Below are 18,986 nucleotides of genomic sequence, written 5' to 3'. Positions count from 1 at the left end.
GTTTTGGCGGGTATTCGGAAGGTTTTGATTACTTTAGACGGGTTTTGAAATATTTTGGCGGGTTTTTAGAAGGTTTAGATTTGTTTTGATTTGTTTTGATTCTGTTTATCCCAGTTTTTTGGTGTGTTTGGATTAGCTTTGGTGGGCTTGATCATGTTTTGTCAGGTTTTTTCGAATGTATTGATCACTTCTGTCTGGTTTTCTAGTTTGGCGGGTTTGAAAATATTTTTGGATTAGTTTTGGTGGGTTTGAAAATATTTTGGCTTTTTGCGCAGAGATGACGGTGCCGGTTGCGGTGCGCTCCGGGGCGCTCCTTCTGCGGAAAGACGCCTGGCAGCGGCACTTGGGACAGCTCCGCGTCTCCGTATTCTGCGTTTCTTGCCTTCTGCATCTCAGCAAAATGCTTTCCCACTAGGTCTAGCAAGGAGAAACTGTGGCAGCTGAGTAGATGTAGCCCGGCCCGCCCTTTGAAGTTGACAAGTTCTTGGCATCTCAGAGCCTCAAGGCAAGAGCAAGGTTCTCTATGGTAGGCTGGGGCAGAACTAGCAGCAAGCAGAGCAAAGTTGTCCAAGAATAGCTTCCATTGGAATGCTAATGGCAATTGAAGAGGCAGGCCAGTGGCAAGCCACTAGCTTCTAGCAGTTTGAAAGTTGCAGACACAGTGCAGGTGTTGTGCGGCTTCCTTCTTGGCCTCCTAGAAGGTGCCGCGTTCTCCGTCTCTTGCTTGCCAATATGTTGCCGTGTTCCTCTTATTTTTTGGTTGGTTTTGAATTGTTTTTATGATGTTTTGGCGGGTTTTCGGAATGTTTTGGTGGTGTTTTAGAATGTTTTGTTTTCTCTTGTGTTGTTTATCTTGTCTTGGCAGGTTTTGGAATGTTTGGATTCCTTTTGGCCGGTATTTGGAATATTTTGGCGGGTATTTGGAATGTTTTGGTTTGCTTTCATTTGTTTTGATTATGTTTTGGCAAGTTATTGAAAGTTTCGATCACTTCAGACTGGTTTTCTAGTATTTTGGCATCTTTTCAGAATGTTTTGATCAGTTTTGGCGGGTTCTAAACTATTTTGTTGGGTTTTTGGAATGTTTTGGTTGGTTTTGATTTGTTTTTATGATGTTTTGGCCGGATTTCGGAATATTTTGGCTGGTTTTTGGAATGTTTTGGTTGGTTTTGATTTGTTTTTATGATGTTTTGCCAATTTTTTTGAATGTTTTGATCCGTTCAGGCTGGTTTTCTAATGTTTTGGCATCTTTTCAGAATGTTTTGATCAGTTTTGCGGGTCTAAATCATTTTGGCGGGTTTTCAGAATGTTTTGGTTGGTTTTGATTTGTTTTTATGATGTTTAGGTGGGTTTTCGGAATGTTTTGGTTGGGTTTTAGAATGTTTTGTATTCTCTTGAGTTGTTTTTATTGTGTTGGCAGGTTTTGGAATGTTTGGATTCATTTTGGCGGGTTTTAAAATCTTTTGGCGGGTATTTGGAATGTTTTGGCGGGTATTCGGAAGGTTTTGATTACTTTAGACGGGTTTTGAAATATTTTGGCGGGTTTTTAGAAGGTTTAGATTTGTTTTGATTTGTTTTGATTCTGTTTAGCCCAGTTTTTGGTGTGTTTGGATTAGCTTTGGTGGGCTTGATCATGTTTTGTCAGGTTTTTTCGAATGTATTGATCACCTCTGTCTGGTTTTCTATTTTGGCGGGTTTGAAAATATTTTTGGATTAGTTTTGGCGGGTTTGAAAATATTTAGGCTTTTTGCGCAGAGATGACGGTGCCGGTTGCGGTGCGCTCCGGGGCGCTCCTTCTGCGGAAAGACGCCTGGCAGCGGCACTTGGGACAGCTCCGCGTCTCCGTATTGTGCTTTTCTTGCCTTCTGCATCTCAGCAAAATGCTTTTCCACTAGGTCTAGCAAGGAGAAACTGTGGCAGCTGAGTAGATGTAGCCCGGCCCGCCCTTTGAAGATGACAAGTTCTTGGCATCTCAGAGCCTCAAGGGAAGAGCAAGGTTATCTATGGTAGGCTGGGGCAGAACTAGCAGCAAGCAGAGCAAAGTTGTCCAAGAATAGCTTCCATTGGAATGCTAATGGCAATTGAAGAGGCAGGCCAGTGGCAAGCCACTAGCTTCTAGCAGTTTGAAAGTTGCAGACACAGTGCAGGTGTTGTGCGGCTTCCTTCTTGGCCTCCTAGAAGGTGCCGCACTCTCCGTCTCTTGCTTGCCAATATGTTGCCGTGTTCCTCTTATTTTTTGGTTGGTTTTGATTTGTTTTGATGATGTTTTGGCGGGTTTTCGGAATGTTTTGGTGGTGTTTTAGAATGTTTTGTTTTCTCTTGTGTTGTTTATATTGTCTTGGCAGGTTTTGGAATGTTTGGATTCCTTTTGGCGGGTTTTAAAATATTTTGGCGGGTATTTGGAATGTTTTGGTTTGCTTTCATTTGTTTTGATGATGTTTTGGCAAGTTATTGAAAGTTTCGATCACTTCAGACTGGTTTTCTAGTATTTTGGCATCTTTTCAGAATGTTTTGATCAGTTTTGGCGGGTTCTAAACTATTTTGTCGGGTTTTTGGAATGTTTCGGTTGGTTTTGATTTGTTTTTATGATGTTTTGGCCGGATTTCGGAATATTTTGGCTGGTTTTTGGAATGTTTCGGTTGGTTTTGATTTGTATTTATGATGTTTTGCCAATTTTTTTGAATGTTTTGATCAGTTCAGGCTGGTTTTCTAATGTTTTGGCATCTTTTCAGAATGTTTTGATGAGTTTTGCGGGTCTAAATCATTTTGGCGGGTTTTCAGAATGTTTTGGTTGGTTTTGATTTGTTTTGATGATGTTTAGGTGGGTTTTCGGAATGTTTTGGTTGGGTTTTAGAATGTTTTGTATTCTCTTGAGTTGTTTTTATTGTGTTGGCAGTTTCGGAATATTTGGATTCCTTTTGGCGGGTTTTAAAATCTTTTGGCGGGTATTTGGAATGTTTTTTAATGGGTATTCGGAAGGTTTTGATTAGTTTTGACGGGTTTTGAAATATTTTGGCGGGTTTTTAGAAGGTTTAGATTTGTTTTGATTTGTTTTGATTCTGTTTAGCCCAGTTTTGGTGTGTTTGGATTAGCTTTGGTGGGCTTGATCATGTTTTGTCAGGTTTTTTCGAATGTATTGATCACTTCCGTCAGGTTTTCTATTTTGGCGGGTTTGAAAATATTTTTGGATTAGTTTTGGCGGGTTTGAAAATATTTTGGCTTTTTGCGCAGAGATGACGGTGCCGGTTGCGGTGCGCTCCGGGGCGCTCCTTCTGCGGAAAGACGCCTGGCAGCGGCACTTGGGACAGCTCCGCGTCTCCGTATTGTGCGTTTCTTGCCTTCTGCATCTCAGCAAAATGCTTTCCCACTAGGTCTAGCAAGGAGAAACTGTGGCAGCTGAGTAGATGTAGCCCGGCCCGCCCTTTGAAGTTGACAAGTTCTTGGCATCTCAGAGCCTCAAGGCAAGAGCAAGGTTCTCTATGGTAGGCTGGGGCAGAACTAGCAGCAAGCAGAGCAAAGTTGTCCAAGAATAGCTTCCATTGGAATGCTAATGGCAATTGAAGAGGCAGGCCAGTGGCAAGCCACTAGCTTCTAGCAGTTTGAAAGTTGCAGACACAGTGCAGGTGTTGTGCGGCTTCCTTCTTGGCCTCCTAGAAGGTGCCGCACTCTCCGTCTCTTGCTTGCCAATATGTTGCCGTGTTCCTCTTATTTTTTGGTTGGTTTTGATTTGTTTTGATGATGTTTTGGCGGGTTTTCGGAATGTTTTGGTGGTGTTTTAGAATGTTTTGTTTTCTCTTGTGTTGTTTATATTGTCTTGGCAGGTTTTGGAATGTTTGGATTCCTTTTGGCGGGTTTTAAAATATTTTGGCGGGTATTTGGAATGTTTTGGTTTGCTTTCATTTGTTTTGATGATGTTTTGGCAAGTTATTGAAAGTTTCGATCACTTCAGACTGGTTTTCTAGTATTTTGGCATCTTTTCAGAATGTTTTGATCAGTTTTGGCGGGTTCTAAACTATTTTGTCGGGTTTTTGGAATGTTTCGGTTGGTTTTGATTTGTTTTTATGATGTTTTGGCCGGATTTCGGAATATTTTGGCTGGTTTTTGGAATGTTTCGGTTGGTTTTGATTTGTATTTATGATGTTTTGCCAATTTTTTTGAATGTTTTGATCAGTTCAGGCTGGTTTTCTAATGTTTTGGCATCTTTTCAGAATGTTTTGATGAGTTTTGCGGGTCTAAATCATTTTGGCGGGTTTTCAGAATGTTTTGGTTGGTTTTGATTTGTTTTGATGATGTTTAGGTGGGTTTTCGGAATGTTTTGGTTGGGTTTTAGAATGTTTTGTATTCTCTTGAGTTGTTTTTATTGTGTTGGCAGTTTCGGAATATTTGGATTCCTTTTGGCGGGTTTTAAAATCTTTTGGCGGGTATTTGGAATGTTTTTTAATGGGTATTCGGAAGGTTTTGATTAGTTTTGACGGGTTTTGAAATATTTTGGCGGGTTTTTAGAAGGTTTAGATTTGTTTTGATTTGTTTTGATTCTGTTTAGCCCAGTTTTGGTGTGTTTGGATTAGCTTTGGTGGGCTTGATCATGTTTTGTCAGGTTTTTTCGAATGTATTGATCACTTCCGTCAGGTTTTCTATTTTGGCGGGTTTGAAAATATTTTTGGATTAGTTTTGGCGGGTTTGAAAATATTTTGGCTTTTTGCGCAGAGATGACGGTGCCGGTTGCGGTGCGCTCCGGGGCGCTCCTTCTGCGGAAAGACGCCTGGCAGCGGCACTTGGGACAGCTCCGCGTCTCCGTATTCTGCGTTTCTTGCCTTCTGCATCTCAGCAAAATGCTTTCCCACTAGGTCTAGCAAGGAGAAACTGTGGCAGCTGAGTAGATGTAGCCCGGCCCGCCCTTTGAAGTTGACAAGTTCTTGGCATCTCAGAGCCTCAAGGCAAGAGCAAGGTTCTCTATGGTAGGCTGGGGCAGAACTAGCAGCAAGCAGAGCAAAGTTGTCCAAGAATAGCTTCCATTGGAATGCTAATGGCAATTGAAGAGGCAGGCCAGTGGCAAGCCACTAGCTTCTAGCAGTTTGAAAGTTGCAGACACAGTGCAGGTGTTGTGCGGCTTCCTTCTTGGCCTCCTAGAAGGTGCCGCGTTCTCCGTCTCTTGCTTGCCAATATGTTGCCGTGTTCCTCTTATTTTTTGGTTGGTTTTGAATTGTTTTGATGATGTTTTGGCGGGTTTTCGGAATGTTTTGGTGGTGTTTTAGAATGTTTTGTTTTCTCTTGTGTTGTTTATATTGTCTTGGCAGGTTTTGGAATGTTTGGATTCCTTTTGGCCGGTATTTGGAATATTTTGGCGGGTATTTGGAATGTTTTGGTTTGCTTTCATTTGTTTTGATTATGTTTTGGCAAGTTATTGAAAGTTTCGATCACTTCAGACTGGTTTTCTAGTATTTTGGCATCTTTTCAGAATGTTTTGATCAGTTTTGGCGGGTTCTAAACTATTTTGTCGGGTTTTTGGAATGTTTCGGTTGGTTTTGATTTGTTTTTATGATGTTTTGCCAAGTTTTTTGAATGTTTTGATCAGTTCAGGCTGGTTTTCTAATGTTTTGGCATCTTTTCAGAATGTTTTGATGAGTTTTGCGGGTCTAAATCATTTTGGCGGGTTTTCGGAATGTTTCGGTTGGTTTTGATTTGTTTTTATGATGTTTAGGTGGGTTTTCGGAATGTTTTGGTTGGGTTTTAGAATGTTTTGTATTCTCTTGAGTTGTTTTTATTGTGTTGGCAGGTTTTGGAATGTTTGGATTCCTTTTGGCGGGTTTTAAAATCTTTTGGCGGGTATTTGGAGTGTTTTTTAATGGGTATTCGGAAGGTTTTGATTAGTTTTGACGGGTTTTGAAATATTTTGGCGGGTTTTTAGAAGGTTTCGATTTGTTTTGATTTGTTTTGATTCTGTTTAGCCCAGTTTTTGGTGTGTTTGGATTAGCTTTGGTGGGCTTGATCATGTTTTGTCAGGTTTTTTCGAATGTATTGATCACTTCCGTCCGGTTTTCTATTTTGGCGGGTTTGAAAATATTTTTGGATTAGTTTTGGCGGGTTTGAAAATATTTTGGCTTTTTGCGCAGAGATGATGGTGCCGGTTGCGGTGCGCTCCGGGGCGCTCCTTCTGCGGAAAGACGCCTGGCAGCGGCACTTGGGACAGCTCCGCGTCTCCGTATTCTGCGTTTCTTGCCTTCTGCATCTCAGCAAAATGCTTTCCCACTAGGTCTAGCAAGGAGAAACTGTGGCAGCTGAGTAGATGTAGCCCGGCCCGCCCTTTGAAGTTGACAAGTTCTTGGCATCTCAGAGCCTCAAGGGAAGAGCAAGGTTCTCTATGGTAGGCTGGGGCAGAACTAGCAGCAAGCAGAGCAAAGTTGTCCAAGAATAGCTTCCATTGGAATGCTAATGGCAATTGAAGAGGCAGGCCAGTGGCAAGCCACTAGCTTCTAGCAGTTTGAAAGTTGCAGACACAGTGCAGGTGTTGTGCGGCTTCCTTCTTGGCCTCCTAGAAGGTGCCGCGTTCTCCGTCTCTTGCTTGCCAATATGTTGCCGTGTTCCTCTTATTTTTTGGTTGGTTTTGAATTGTTTTGATGATGTTTTGGCGGGTTTTCGGAATGTTTTGGTGGTGTTTTAGAATGTTTTGTTTTCTCTTGTGTTGTTTATATTGTCTTGGCAGGTTTTGGAATGTTTGGATTCCTTTTGGCGGGTTTTAAAATATTTTGGCGGGTATTTGGAATGTTTTGGTTTGCTTTCATTTGTTTTGATTATGTTTTGGCAAGTTATTGAAAGTTTCGATCACTTCTGACTGGTTTTCTAGTATTTTGGCATCTTTTCAGAATGTTTTGATCAGTTTTGGCGGGTTCTAAACTATTTTGTCGGGTTTTTGGAATGTTTCGGTTGGTTTTGATTTGTTTTTATGATGTTTTGGCCGGATTTCAGAATATTTTGGCTGGTTTTTGGAATGTTTCGGTTGGTTTTGATTTGTATTTATGATGTTTTGCCAAGTTTTTTGAATGTTTTGATCAGTTCAGGCTGGTTTTCTAATGTTTTGGCATCTTTTCAGAATGTTTTGATGAGTTTTGCGGGTCTAAATCATTTTGGCGGGTTTTCAGAATGTTTTGGTTGGTTTTGATTTGTTTTTATGATGTTTAGGTGGGTTTTCGGAATGTTTTGGTTGGGTTTTAGAATGTTTTGTATTCTCTTGAGTTGTTTTTATTGTGTTGGCAGTTTCGGAATGTTTGGATTTATTTTGGCGGGTTTTAAAATCTTTATGCGGGTATTTGGAATGTTTTTTAATGGGTATTCGGAAGGTTTTGATTAGTTTTGACGGGTTTTGAAATATTTTGGCGGGTTTTTAGAAGGTTTAGATTTGTTTTGATTTGTTTTGATTCTGTTTAGCCCAGTTTTGGTGTGTTTGGATTAGCTTTGGTGGGCTTGATCATGTTTTGTCAGGTTTTTTCGAATGTATTGATCACTTCTGTCCGGTTTTCTATTTTGGCGGGTTTGAAAATATTTTTGGATTAGTTTTGGCGGGTTTGAAAATATTTTGGCTTTTTGCGCAGAGATGATGGTGCCGGTTGCGGTGCGCTCCGGGGCGCTCCTTCTGCGGAAAGACGCCTGGCAGCGGCACTTGGGACAGCTCCGCGTCTCCGTATTGTGCGTTCCTTGCCTTCTGCATCTCAGCAAAATGCTTTCCCACTAGGTCTAGCAAGGAGAAACTGTGGCAGCTGAGTAGATGTAGCCCGGCCCGCCCTTTGAAGTTGACAAGTTCTTGGCATCTCAGAGCCTCAAGGCAAGAGCAAGGTTCTCTATGGTAGGCTGGGGCAGAACTAGCAGCAAGCAGAGCAAAGTTGTCCAAGAATAGCTTCCATTGGAATGCTAATGGCAATTGAAGAGGCAGGCCAGTGGCAAGCCACTAGCTTCTAGCAGTTTGAAAGTTGCAGACACAGTGCAGGTGTTGTGCGGCTTCCTTCTTGGCCTCCTAGAAGGTGCCGCACTCTCCGTCTCTTGCTTGCCAATATGTTGCCGTGTTCCTCTTATTTTTTGGTTGGTTTTGATTTGTTTTTATGATGTTTTGGCGGGTTTTCGGAATGTTTTGGTGGTGTTTTAGAATGTTTTGTTTTCTCTTGTGTTGTTTTTATTGTCTTGGCAGGTTTTGGAATGTTTGCATTCCTTTTGGCGGGTTTTAAAATATTTTGGCGGGTATTTGGAATGTTTTGGTTTGCTTTCATTTGTTTTGATGATGTTTTGGCAAGTTATTGAAAGTTTCGATCACTTCAGACTGGTTTTCTAGTATTTTGGCATCTTTTCAGAATGTTTTGATCAGTTTTGGCGGGTTCTAAAGTATTTTGTCGGGTTTTTGGAATGTTTTGGTTGGTTTTGATTTGTTTTTATGATGTTTAGGTGGGTTTTCGGAATGTTTTGGTTGGGTTTTAGAATGTTTTGTATTCTCTTGAGTTGTTTTTATTGTGTTGGCAGGTTTTGGAATGTTTGGATTCATTTTGGCGGGTTTTAAAATCTTTTGGCGGGTATTTGGAATGTTTTTTAATGGGTATTCGGAAGGTTTTGATTAGTTTTGACGGGTTTTGAAATATTTTGGCCGGTTTTTAGAAGGTTTAGATTTGTTTTGATTTGTTTTGATTCTGTTTAGCCCAGTTTTTGGTGTGTTTGGATTAGCTTTGGTGGGCTTGATCATGTTTTGTCAGGTTTTTTCGAATGTATTGATCACTTCCGTCCGGTTTTCTATTTTGGCGGGTTTGAAAATATTTTTGGATTAGTTTTGGCGGGTTTGAAAATATTTTGGCTTTTTGCGCAGAGATGACGGTGCCGGTTGCGGTGCGCTCCGGGGCGCTCCTTCTGCGGAAAGACGCCTGGCAGCGGCACTTGGGACAGCTCCGCGTCTCCGTATTCTGCGTTTCTTGCCTTCTGCATCTCAGCAAAATGCTTTCCCACTAGGTCTAGCAAGGAGAAACTGTGGCAGCTGAGTAGATGTAGCCCGGCCCGCCCTTTGAAGTTGACAAGTTCTTGGCATCTCAGAGCCTCAAGGGAAGAGCAAGGTTCTCTATGGTAGGCTGGGGCAGAACTAGCAGCAAGCAGAGCAAAGTTGTCCAAGAATAGCTTCCATTGGAATGCTAATGGCAATTGAAGAGGCAGGCCAGTGGCAAGCCACTAGCTTCTAGCAGTTTGAAAGTTGCAGACACAGTGCAGGTGTTGTGCGGCTTCCTTCTTGGCCTCCTAGAAGGTGCCGCGTTCTCCGTCTCTTGCTTGCCAATATGTTGCCGTGTTCCTCTTATTTTTTGGTTGGTTTTGAATTGTTTTGATGATGTTTTGGCGGGTTTTCGGAATGTTTTGGTGGTGTTTTAGAATGTTTTGTTTTCTCTTGTGTTGTTTATATTGTCTTGGCAGGTTTTGGAATGTTTGGATTCCTTTTGGCCGGTATTTGGAATATTTTGGCGGGTATTTGGAATGTTTTGGTTTGCTTTCATTTGTTTTGATGATGTTTTGGCAAGTTATTGAAAGTTTCGATCACTTCAGACTGGTTTTCTAGTATTTTGGCATCTTTTCAGAATGTTTTGATCAGTTTTGGCGGGTTCTAAACTATTTTGTCGGGTTTTTGGAATGTTTCGGTTGGTTTTGATTTGTTTTTATGATGTTTTGCCAAGTTTTTTGAATGTTTTGATCAGTTCAGGCTGGTTTTCTAATGTTTTGGCATCTTTTCAGAATGTTTTGATGAGTTTTGCGGGTCTAGATCATTTTGGCGGGTTTTCAGAATGTTTCGGTTGGTTTTGATTTGTTTTTATGATGTTTAGGTGGGTTTTCGGAATGTTTTGGTTGGGTTTTAGAATGTTTTGTATTCTCTTGAGTTGTTTTTATTGTGTTGGCAGGTTTTGGAATGTTTGGATTCCTTTTGGCGGGTTTTAAAATCTTTTGGCGGGTATTTGGAGTGTTTTTTAATGGGTATTCGGAAGGTTTTGATTAGTTTTGACGGGTTTTGAAATATTTTGGCGGGTTTTTAGAAGGTTTCGATTTGTTTTGATTTGTTTTGATTCTGTTTAGCCCAGTTTTTGGTGTGTTTGGATTAGCTTTGGTGGGCTTGATCATGTTTTGTCAGGTTTTTTCGAATGTATTGATCACTTCCGTCCGGTTTTCTATTTTGGCGGGTTTGAAAATATTTTTGGATTAGTTTTGGCGGGTTTGAAAATATTTTGGCTTTTTGCGCAGAGATGACGGTGCCGGTTGCGGTGCGCTCCGGGGCGCTCCTTCTGCGGAAAGACGCCTGGCAGCGGCACTTGGGACAGCTCCGCGTCTCCGTATTCTGCGTTTCTTGCCTTCTGCATCTCAGCAAAATGCTTTCCCACTAGGTCTAGCAAGGAGAAACTGTGGCAGCTGAGTAGATGTAGCCCGGCCCGCCCTTTGAAGTTGACAAGTTCTTGGCATCTCAGAGCCTCAAGGGAAGAGCAAGGTTCTCTATGGTAGGCTGGGGCAGAACTAGCAGCAAGCAGAGCAAAGTTGTCCAAGAATAGCTTCCATTGGAATGCTAATGGCAATTGAAGAGGCAGGCCAGTGGCAAGCCACTAGCTTCTAGCAGTTTGAAAGTTGCAGACACAGTGCAGGTGTTGTGCGGCTTCCTTCTTGGCCTCCTAGAAGGTGCCGCGTTCTCCGTCTCTTGCTTGCCAATATGTTGCCGTGTTCCTCTTATTTTTTGGTTGGTTTTGAATTGTTTTGATGATGTTTTGGCGGGTTTTCGGAATGTTTTGGTGGTGTTTTAGAATGTTTTGTTTTCTCTTGTGTTGTTTATATTGTCTTGGCAGGTTTTGGAATGTTTGGATTCCTTTTGGCGGGTTTTAAAATATTTTGGCGGGTATTTGGAATGTTTTGGTTTGCTTTCATTTGTTTTGATGATGTTTTGGCAAGTTATTGAAAGTTTCGATCACTTCTGACTGGTTTTCTAGTATTTTGGCATCTTTTCAGAATGTTTTGATCAGTTTTGGCGGGTTCTAAACTATTTTGTCGGGTTTTTGGAATGTTTCGGTTGGTTTTGATTTGTTTTTATGATGTTTTGGCCGGATTTCAGAATATTTTGGCTGGTTTTTGGAATGTTTCGGTTGGTTTTGATTTGTATTTATGATGTTTTGCCAAGTTTTTTGAATGTTTTGATCAGTTCAGGCTGGTTTTCTAATGTTTTGGCATCTTTTCAGAATGTTTTGATGAGTTTTGCGGGTCTAAATCATTTTGGCGGGTTTTCAGAATGTTTTGGTTGGTTTTGATTTGTTTTTATGATGTTTAGGTGGGTTTTCGGAATGTTTTGGTTGGGTTTTAGAATGTTTTGTATTCTCTTGAGTTGTTTTTATTGTGTTGGCAGTTTCGGAATGTTTGGATTTATTTTGGCGGGTTTTAAAATCTTTATGCGGGTATTTGGAATGTTTTTTAATGGGTATTCGGAAGGTTTTGATTAGTTTTGACGGGTTTTGAAATATTTTGGCGGGTTTTTAGAAGGTTTAGATTTGTTTTGATTTGTTTTGATTCTGTTTAGCCCAGTTTTGGTGTGTTTGGATTAGCTTTGGTGGGCTTGATCATGTTTTGTCAGGTTTTTTCGAATGTATTGATCACTTCTGTCCGGTTTTCTATTTTGGCGGGTTTGAAAATATTTTTGGATTAGTTTTGGCGGGTTTGAAAATATTTTGGCTTTTTGCGCAGAGATGACGGTGCCGGTTGCGGTGCGCTCCGGGGCGCTCCTTCTGCGGAAAGACGCCTGGCAGCGGCACTTGGGACAGCTCCGCGTCTCCGTATTCTGCGTTTCTTGCCTTCTGCATCTCAGCAAAATGCTTTCCCACTAGGTCTAGCAAGGAGAAACTGTGGCAGCTGAGTAGATGTAGCCCGGCCCGCCCTTTGAAGTTGACAAGTTCTTGGCATCTCAGAGCCTCAAGGCAAGAGCAAGGTTCTCTATGCTAGGCTGGGGCAGAACTAGCAGCAAGCAGAGCAAAGTTGTCCAAGAATAGCTTCCATTGGAATGCTAATGGCAATTGAAGAGGCAGGCCAGTGGCAAGCCACTAGCTTCTAGCAGTTTGAAAGTTGCAGACACAGTGCAGGTGTTGTGCGGCTTCCTTCTTGGCCTCCTAGAAGGTGCCGCACTCTCCGTCTCTTGCTTGCCAATATGTTGCCGTGTTCCTCTTATTTTTTGGTTGGTTTTGATTTGTTTTGATGATGTTTTGGCGGGTTTTCGGAATGTTTTGGTGGTGTTTTAGAATGTTTTGTTTTCTCTTGTGTTGTTTTTATTGTCTTGGCAGGTTTTGGAATGTTTGCATTCCTTTTGGCGGGTTTTAAAATATTTTGGCGGGTATTTGGAATGTTTTGGTTTGCTTTCATTTGTTTTGATTATGTTTTGGCAAGTTATTGAAAGTTTCGATCACTTCAGACTGGTTTTCTAGTATTTTGGCATCTTTTCAGAATGTTTTGATCAGTTTTGGCGGGTTCTAAACTATTTTGTCGGGTTTTTGGAATGTTTCGGTTGGTTTTGACTTGTTTTTATGATGTTTAGGTGGGTTTTCGGAATGTTTTGGTTGGGTTTTAGAATGTTTTGTATTCTCTTGAGTTGTTTTTATTGTGTTGGCAGGTTTTGGAATGTTTGGATTCATTTTGGCGGGTTTTAAAATCTTTTGGCGGGTATTTGGAATGTTTTTTAATGGGTATTCGGAAGGTTTTGATTAGTTTTGACGGGTTTTGAAATATTTTGGCGGGTTTTTAGAAGGTTTAGATTTGTTTTGATTTGTTTTGATTCTGTTTAGCCCAGTTTTTGGTGTGTTTGGATTAGCTTTGGTGGGCTTGATCATGTTTTGTCAGGTTTTTTCGAATGTATTGATCACTTCTGTCTGGTTTTCTATTTTGGCGCGTTTGAAAATATTTTTGGATTAGTTTTGGCGGGTTTGAAAATATTTTGGCTCTTTGCGCAGAGATGACGGTGCCGGTTGCGGTGCGCTCCGGGGCGCTCCTTCTGCGGAAAGACGCCTGGCAGCGGCACTTGGGACAGCTCCGCGTCTCCGTATTCTGCGTTTCTTGCCTTCTGCATCTCAGCAAAATGCTTTCCCACTAGGTCTAGCAAGGAGAAACTGTGGCAGCTGAGTAGATGTAGCCCGGCCCGCCCTTTGAAATAGACAAGTTCTTGGCATCTCAGAGCCTCAAGGGAAGAGCAAGGTTCTCTATGGTAGGCTGGGGCAGAACTAGCAGCAAGCAGAGCAAAGTTGTCCAAGAATAGCTTCCATTGGAATGCTAATGGCAATTGAAGAGGCAGGCCAGTGGCAAGCCACTAGCTTCCAGCAGTTTGAAAGTTGCAGACACAGTGCAGGTGTTGTGCGGCTTCCTTCTTGGCCTCCTAGAAGGTGCCGCGTTCTCCGTCTCTTGCTTGCCAATATGTTGCCGTGTTCCTCTTATTTTTTGGTTGGTTTTGAATTGTTTTGATGATGTTTTGGCGGGTTTTCGGAATGTTTTGGTGGTGTTTTAGAATGTTTTGTTTTCTCTTGTGTTGTTTTTATTGTCTTGGCAGGTTTTGGAATGTTTGCATTCCTTTTGGCCGGTATTTGGAATATTTTGGCGGGTATTTGGAATGTTTTGGTTTGCTTTCATTTGTTTTGATGATGTTTTGGCAAGTTATTGAAAGTTTCGATCACTTCAGACTGGTTTTCTAGTATTTTGGCATCTTTTCAGAATGTTTTGATCAGTTTTGGCGGGTTCTAAACTATTTTGTCGGGTTTTTGGAATGTTTCGGTTGGTTTTGATTTGTTTTTATGATGTTTTGGCCGGATTTCGGAATATTTTGGCTGGTTTTTGGAATGTTTCGGTTGGTTTTGATTTGTTTTTATGATGTTTTGCCAAGTTTTTTGAATGTTTTGATCAGTTCAGGCTGGTTTTCTAATGTTTTGGCATCTTTTCAGAATGTTTTGATGAGTTTTGCGGGTCTAGATCATTTTGGCGGGTTTTCAGAATGTTTCGGTTGGTTTTGATTTGTTTTTATGATGTTTAGGTGGGTTTTCGGAATGTTTTGGTTGGGTTTTAGAATGTTTTGTATTCTCTTGAGTTGTTTTTATTGTGTTGGCAGTTTCGGAATGTTTGGATTCTTTTTGGCGGGTTTTAAAATCTTTATGCGGGTATTTGGAATGTTTTTTAATGGGTATTCGGAAGGTTTTGATTAGTTTTGACGGGTTTTGAAATATTTTGGCGGGTTTTTAGAAGGTTTAGATTTGTTTTGATTTGTTTTGATTCTGTTTAGCCCAGTTTTGGTGTGTTTGGATTAGCTTTGGTGGGCTTGATCATGTTTTGTCAGGTTTTTTCGAATGTATTGATCACTTCCGTCAGGTTTTCTATTTTGGCGGGTTTGAAAATATTTTTGGATTAGTTTTGGCGGGTTTGAAAATATTTTGGCTTTTTGCGCAGAGATGACGGTGCCGGTTGCGGTGCGCTCCGGGGCGCTCCTTCTGCGGAAAGACGCCTGGCAGCGGCACTTGGGACAGCTCCGCGTCTCCGTATTCTGCGTTTCTTGCCTTCTGCATCTCAGCAAAATGCTTTCCCACTAGGTCTAGCAAGGAGAAACTGTGGCAGCTGAGTAGATGTAGCCCGGCCCGCCCTTTGAAGTTGACAAGTTCTTGGCATCTCAGAGCCTCAAGGGAAGAGCAAGGTTCTCTATGGTAGGCTGGGGCAGAACTAGCAGCAAGCAGAGCAAAGTTGTCCAAGAATAGCTTCCATTGGAATGCTAATGGCAATTGAAGAGGCAGGCCAGTGGCAAGCCACTAGCTTCTAGCAGTTTGAAAGTTGCAGACACAGTGCAGGTGTTGTGCGGCTTCCTTCTTGGCCTCCTAGAAGGTGCCGCGTTCTCCGTCTCTTGCTTGCCAATATGTTGCCGTGTTCCTCTTATTTTTTGGTTGGTTTTGAATTGTTTTGATGATGTTTTGGCGGGTTTTCGGAATGTTTTGGTGGTGTTTTAGAATGTTTTGTTTTCTCTTGTGTTGTTTATATTGTCTTGGCAGGTTTTGGAATGTTTGGATTCCTTTTGGCCGGTATTTGGAATATTTTGGCGGGTATTTGGAATGTTTTGGTTTGCTTTCATTTGTTTTGATGATGTTTTGGCAAGTTATTGAAAGTTTCGATCACTTCAGACTGGTTTTCTAGTATTTTGGCATCTTTTCAGAATGTTTTGATCAGTTTTGGCGGGTTCTAAACTATTTTGTCGGGTTTTTGGAATGTTTCGGTTGGTTTTGATTTGTTTTTATGATGTTTTGGCCGGATTTCGGAATATTTTGGCTGGTTTTTGGAATGTTTCGGTTGGTTTTGATTTGTTTTTATGATGTTTTGCCAAGTTTTTTGAATGTTTTGATCAGTTCAGGCTGGTTTTCTAATGTTTTGGCATCTTTTCAGAATGTTTTGATGAGTTTTGCGGGTCTAGATCATTTTGGCGGGTTTTCAGAATGTTTCGGTTGGTTTTGATTTGTTTTTATGATGTTTAGGTGGGTTTTCGGAATGTTTTGGTTGGGTTTTAGAATGTTTTGTATTCTCTTGAGTTGTTTTTATTGTGTTGGCAGGTTTTGGAATGTTTGGATTCCTTTTGGCGGGTTTTAAAATCTTTTGGCGGGTATTTGGAGTGTTTTTTAATGGGTATTCGGAAGGTTTTGATTAGTTTTGACGGGTTTTGAAATATTTTGGCCGGTTTTTAGAAGGTTTCGATTTGTTTTGATTTGTTTTGATTCTGTTTAGCCCAGTTTTTGGTGTGTTTGGATTAGCTTTGGTGGGCTTGATCATGTTTTGTCAGGTTTTTTCGAATGTATTGATCACTTCCGTCCGGTTTTCTATTTTGGCGGGTTTGAAAATATTTTTGGATTAGTTTTGGCGGGTTTGAAAATATTTTGGCTTTTTGCGCAGAGATGACGGTGCCGGTTGCGGTGCGCTCCGGGGCGCTCCTTCTGCGGAAAGACGCCTGGCAGCGGCACTTGGGACAGCTCCGCGTCTCCGTATTCTGCGTTTCTTGCCTTCTGCATCTCAGCAAAATGCTTTCCCACTAGGTCTAGCAAGGAGAAACTGTGGCAGCTGAGTAGATGTAGCCCGGCCCGCCCTTTGAAGTTGACAAGTTCTTGGCATCTCAGAGCCTCAAGGCAAGAGCAAGGTTCTCTATGGTAGGCTGGGGCAGAACTAGCAGCAAGCAGAGCAAAGTTGTCCAAGAATAGCTTCCATTGGAATGCTAATGGCAATTGAAGAGGCAGGCCAGTGGCAAGCCACTAGCTTCTAGCAGTTTGAAAGTTGCAGACACAGTGCAGGTGTTGTGCGGCTTCCTTCTTGGCCTCCTAGAAGGTGCCGCGTTCTCCGTCTCTTGCTTGCCAATATGTTGCCGTGTTCCTCTTATTTTTTGGTTGGTTTTGAATTGTTTTGATGATGTTTTGGCGGGTTTTCGGAATGTTTTGGTGGTGTTTTAGAATGTTTTGTTTTCTCTTGTGTTGTTTATATTGTCTTGGCAGGTTTTGGAATGTTTGGATTCCTTTTGGCGGGTTTTAAAATATTTTGGCGGGTATTTGGAATGTTTTGGTTTGCTTTCATTTGTTTTGATGATGTTTTGGCAAGTTATTGAAAGTTTCGATCACTTCAGACTGGTTTTCTAGTATTTTGGCATCTTTTCAGAATGTTTTGATCAGTTTTGGCGGGTTCTAAACTATTTTGTCGGGTTTTTGGAATGTTTCGGTTGGTTTTGACTTGTTTTTATGATGTTTAGGTGGGTTTTCGGAATGTTTTGGTTGGGTTTTAGAATGTTTTGTATTCTCTTGAGTTGTTTTTATTGTGTTGGCAGTTTCGGAATGTTTGGATTTATTTTGGCGGGTTTTAAAATCTTTATGCGGGTATTTGGAATGTTTTTTAATGGGTATTCTGAAGGTTTTGATTAGTTTTGACGGGTTTTGAAATATTTTGGCGGGTTTTTAGAAGGTTTAGATTTGTTTTGATTTGTTTTGATTCTGTTTAGCCCAGTTTTGGTGTGTTTGGATTAGCTTTGGTGGGCTTTATCATGTTTTGTCAGGTTTTTTCGAATGTATTGATCACTTCCGTCAGGTTTTCTATTTTGGCGGGTTTGAAAATATTTTTGGATTAGTTTTGGCGGGTTTGAAAATATTTTGGCTTTTTGCGCAGAGATGACGGTGCCGGTTGCGGTGCGCTCCGGGGCGCTCCTTCTGCGGAAAGACGCCTGGCAGCGGCACTTGGGACAGCTCCGCGTCTCCGTATTCTGCGTTTCTTGCCTTCTGCATCTCAGCAAAATGCTTTCCCACTAGGTCTAGCAAGGAGAAACTGTGGCAGCTGAGTAGATGTAGCCCGGCCCGCCCTTTGAAGTTGACAAGTTCTTGGCATCTCAGAGCCTCAAGGGAAGAGCAAGGTTCTCTATGGTAGGCTGGGGCAGAACTAGCAGCAAGCAGAGCAAAGTTGTCCAAGAATAGCTTCCATTGGAATGCTAATGGCAATTGAAGAGGCAGGCCAGTGGCAAGCCACTAGCTTCTAGCAGTTTGAAAGTTGCAGACACAGTGCAGGTGTTGTGCGGCTTCCTTCTTGGCCTCCTAGAAGGTGCCGCGTTCTCCGTCTCTTGCTTGCCAATATGTTGCCGTGTTCCTCTTATTTTTTGGTTGGTTTTGAATTGTTTTGATGATGTTTTGGCGGGTTTTCGGAATGTTTTGGTGGTGTTTTAGAATGTTTTGTTTTCTCTTGTGTTGTTTATATTGTCTTGGCAGGTTTTGGAATGTTTGGATTCCTTTTGGCCGGTATTTGGAATATTTTGGCGGGTATTTGGAATGTTTTGGTTTGCTTTCATTTGTTTTGATGATGTTTTGGCAAGTTATTGAAAGTTTCGATCACTTCAGACTGGTTTTCTAGTATTTTGGCATCTTTTCAGAATGTTTTGATCAGTTTTGGCGGGTTCTAAACTATTTTGTCGGGTTTTTGGAATGTTTCGGTTGGTTTTGATTTGTTTTTATGATGTTTTGCCAAGTTTTTTGAATGTTTTGATCAGTTCAGGCTGGTTTTCTAATGTTTTGGCATCTTTTCAGAATGTTTTGATGAGTTTTGCGGGTCTAGATCATTTTGGCGGGTTTTCAGAATGTTTCGGTTGGTTTTGATTTGTTTTTATGATGTTTAGGTGGGTTTTCGGAATGTTTTGGTTGGGTTTTAGAATGTTTTGTATTCTCTTGAGTTGTTTTTATTGTGTTGGCAGGTTTTGGAATGTTTGGATTCCTTTTGGCGGGTTTTAAAATCTTTTGGCGGGTATTTGGAGTGTTTTTTAATGGGTATTCGGAAGGTTTTGATTAGTTTTGACGGGTTTTGAAATATTTTGGCGGGTTTTTAGAAGGTTTCGATTTGTTTTGATTTGTTTTGATTCTGTTTAGCCCAGTTTTTGGTGTGTTTGGATTAGCTTTGGTGGGCTTGATCATGTTTTGTCAGGTTTTTTCGAATGTATTGATCACTTCCGTCCGGTTTTCTATTTTGGCGGGTTTGAAAATATTTTTGGATTAGTTTTGGCGGGTTTGAAAATATTTTGGCTTTTTGCGCAGAGATGACGGTGCCGGTTGCGGTGCGCTCCGGGGCGCTCCTTCTGCGGAAAGACGCCTGGCAGCGGCACTTGGGACAGCTCCGCGTCTCCGTATTCTGCGTTTCTTGCCTTCTGCATCTCAGCAAAATGCTTTCCCACTAGGTCTAGCAAGGAGAAACTGTGGCAGCTGAGTAGATGTAGCCCGGCCCGCCCTTTGAAGTTGACAAGTTCTTGGCATCTCAGAGCCTCAAGGGAAGAGCAAGGTTCTCTATGGTAGGCTGGGGCAGAACTAGCAGCAAGCAGAGCAAAGTTGTCCAAGAATAGCTTCCATTGGAATGCTAATGGCAATTGAAGAGGCAGGCCAGTGGCAAGCCACTAGCTTCTAGCAGTTTGAAAGTTGCAGACACAGTGCAGGTGTTGT

The sequence above is a fragment of the Passer domesticus genome, chromosome 2, assembly GCF_036417665.1.
Source record: "Passer domesticus isolate bPasDom1 chromosome 2, bPasDom1.hap1, whole genome shotgun sequence".
Classification (NCBI taxonomy): Eukaryota; Metazoa; Chordata; class Aves; order Passeriformes; family Passeridae; genus Passer; species Passer domesticus.
Note: the sequence above shows the minus strand (reverse complement) of the source record.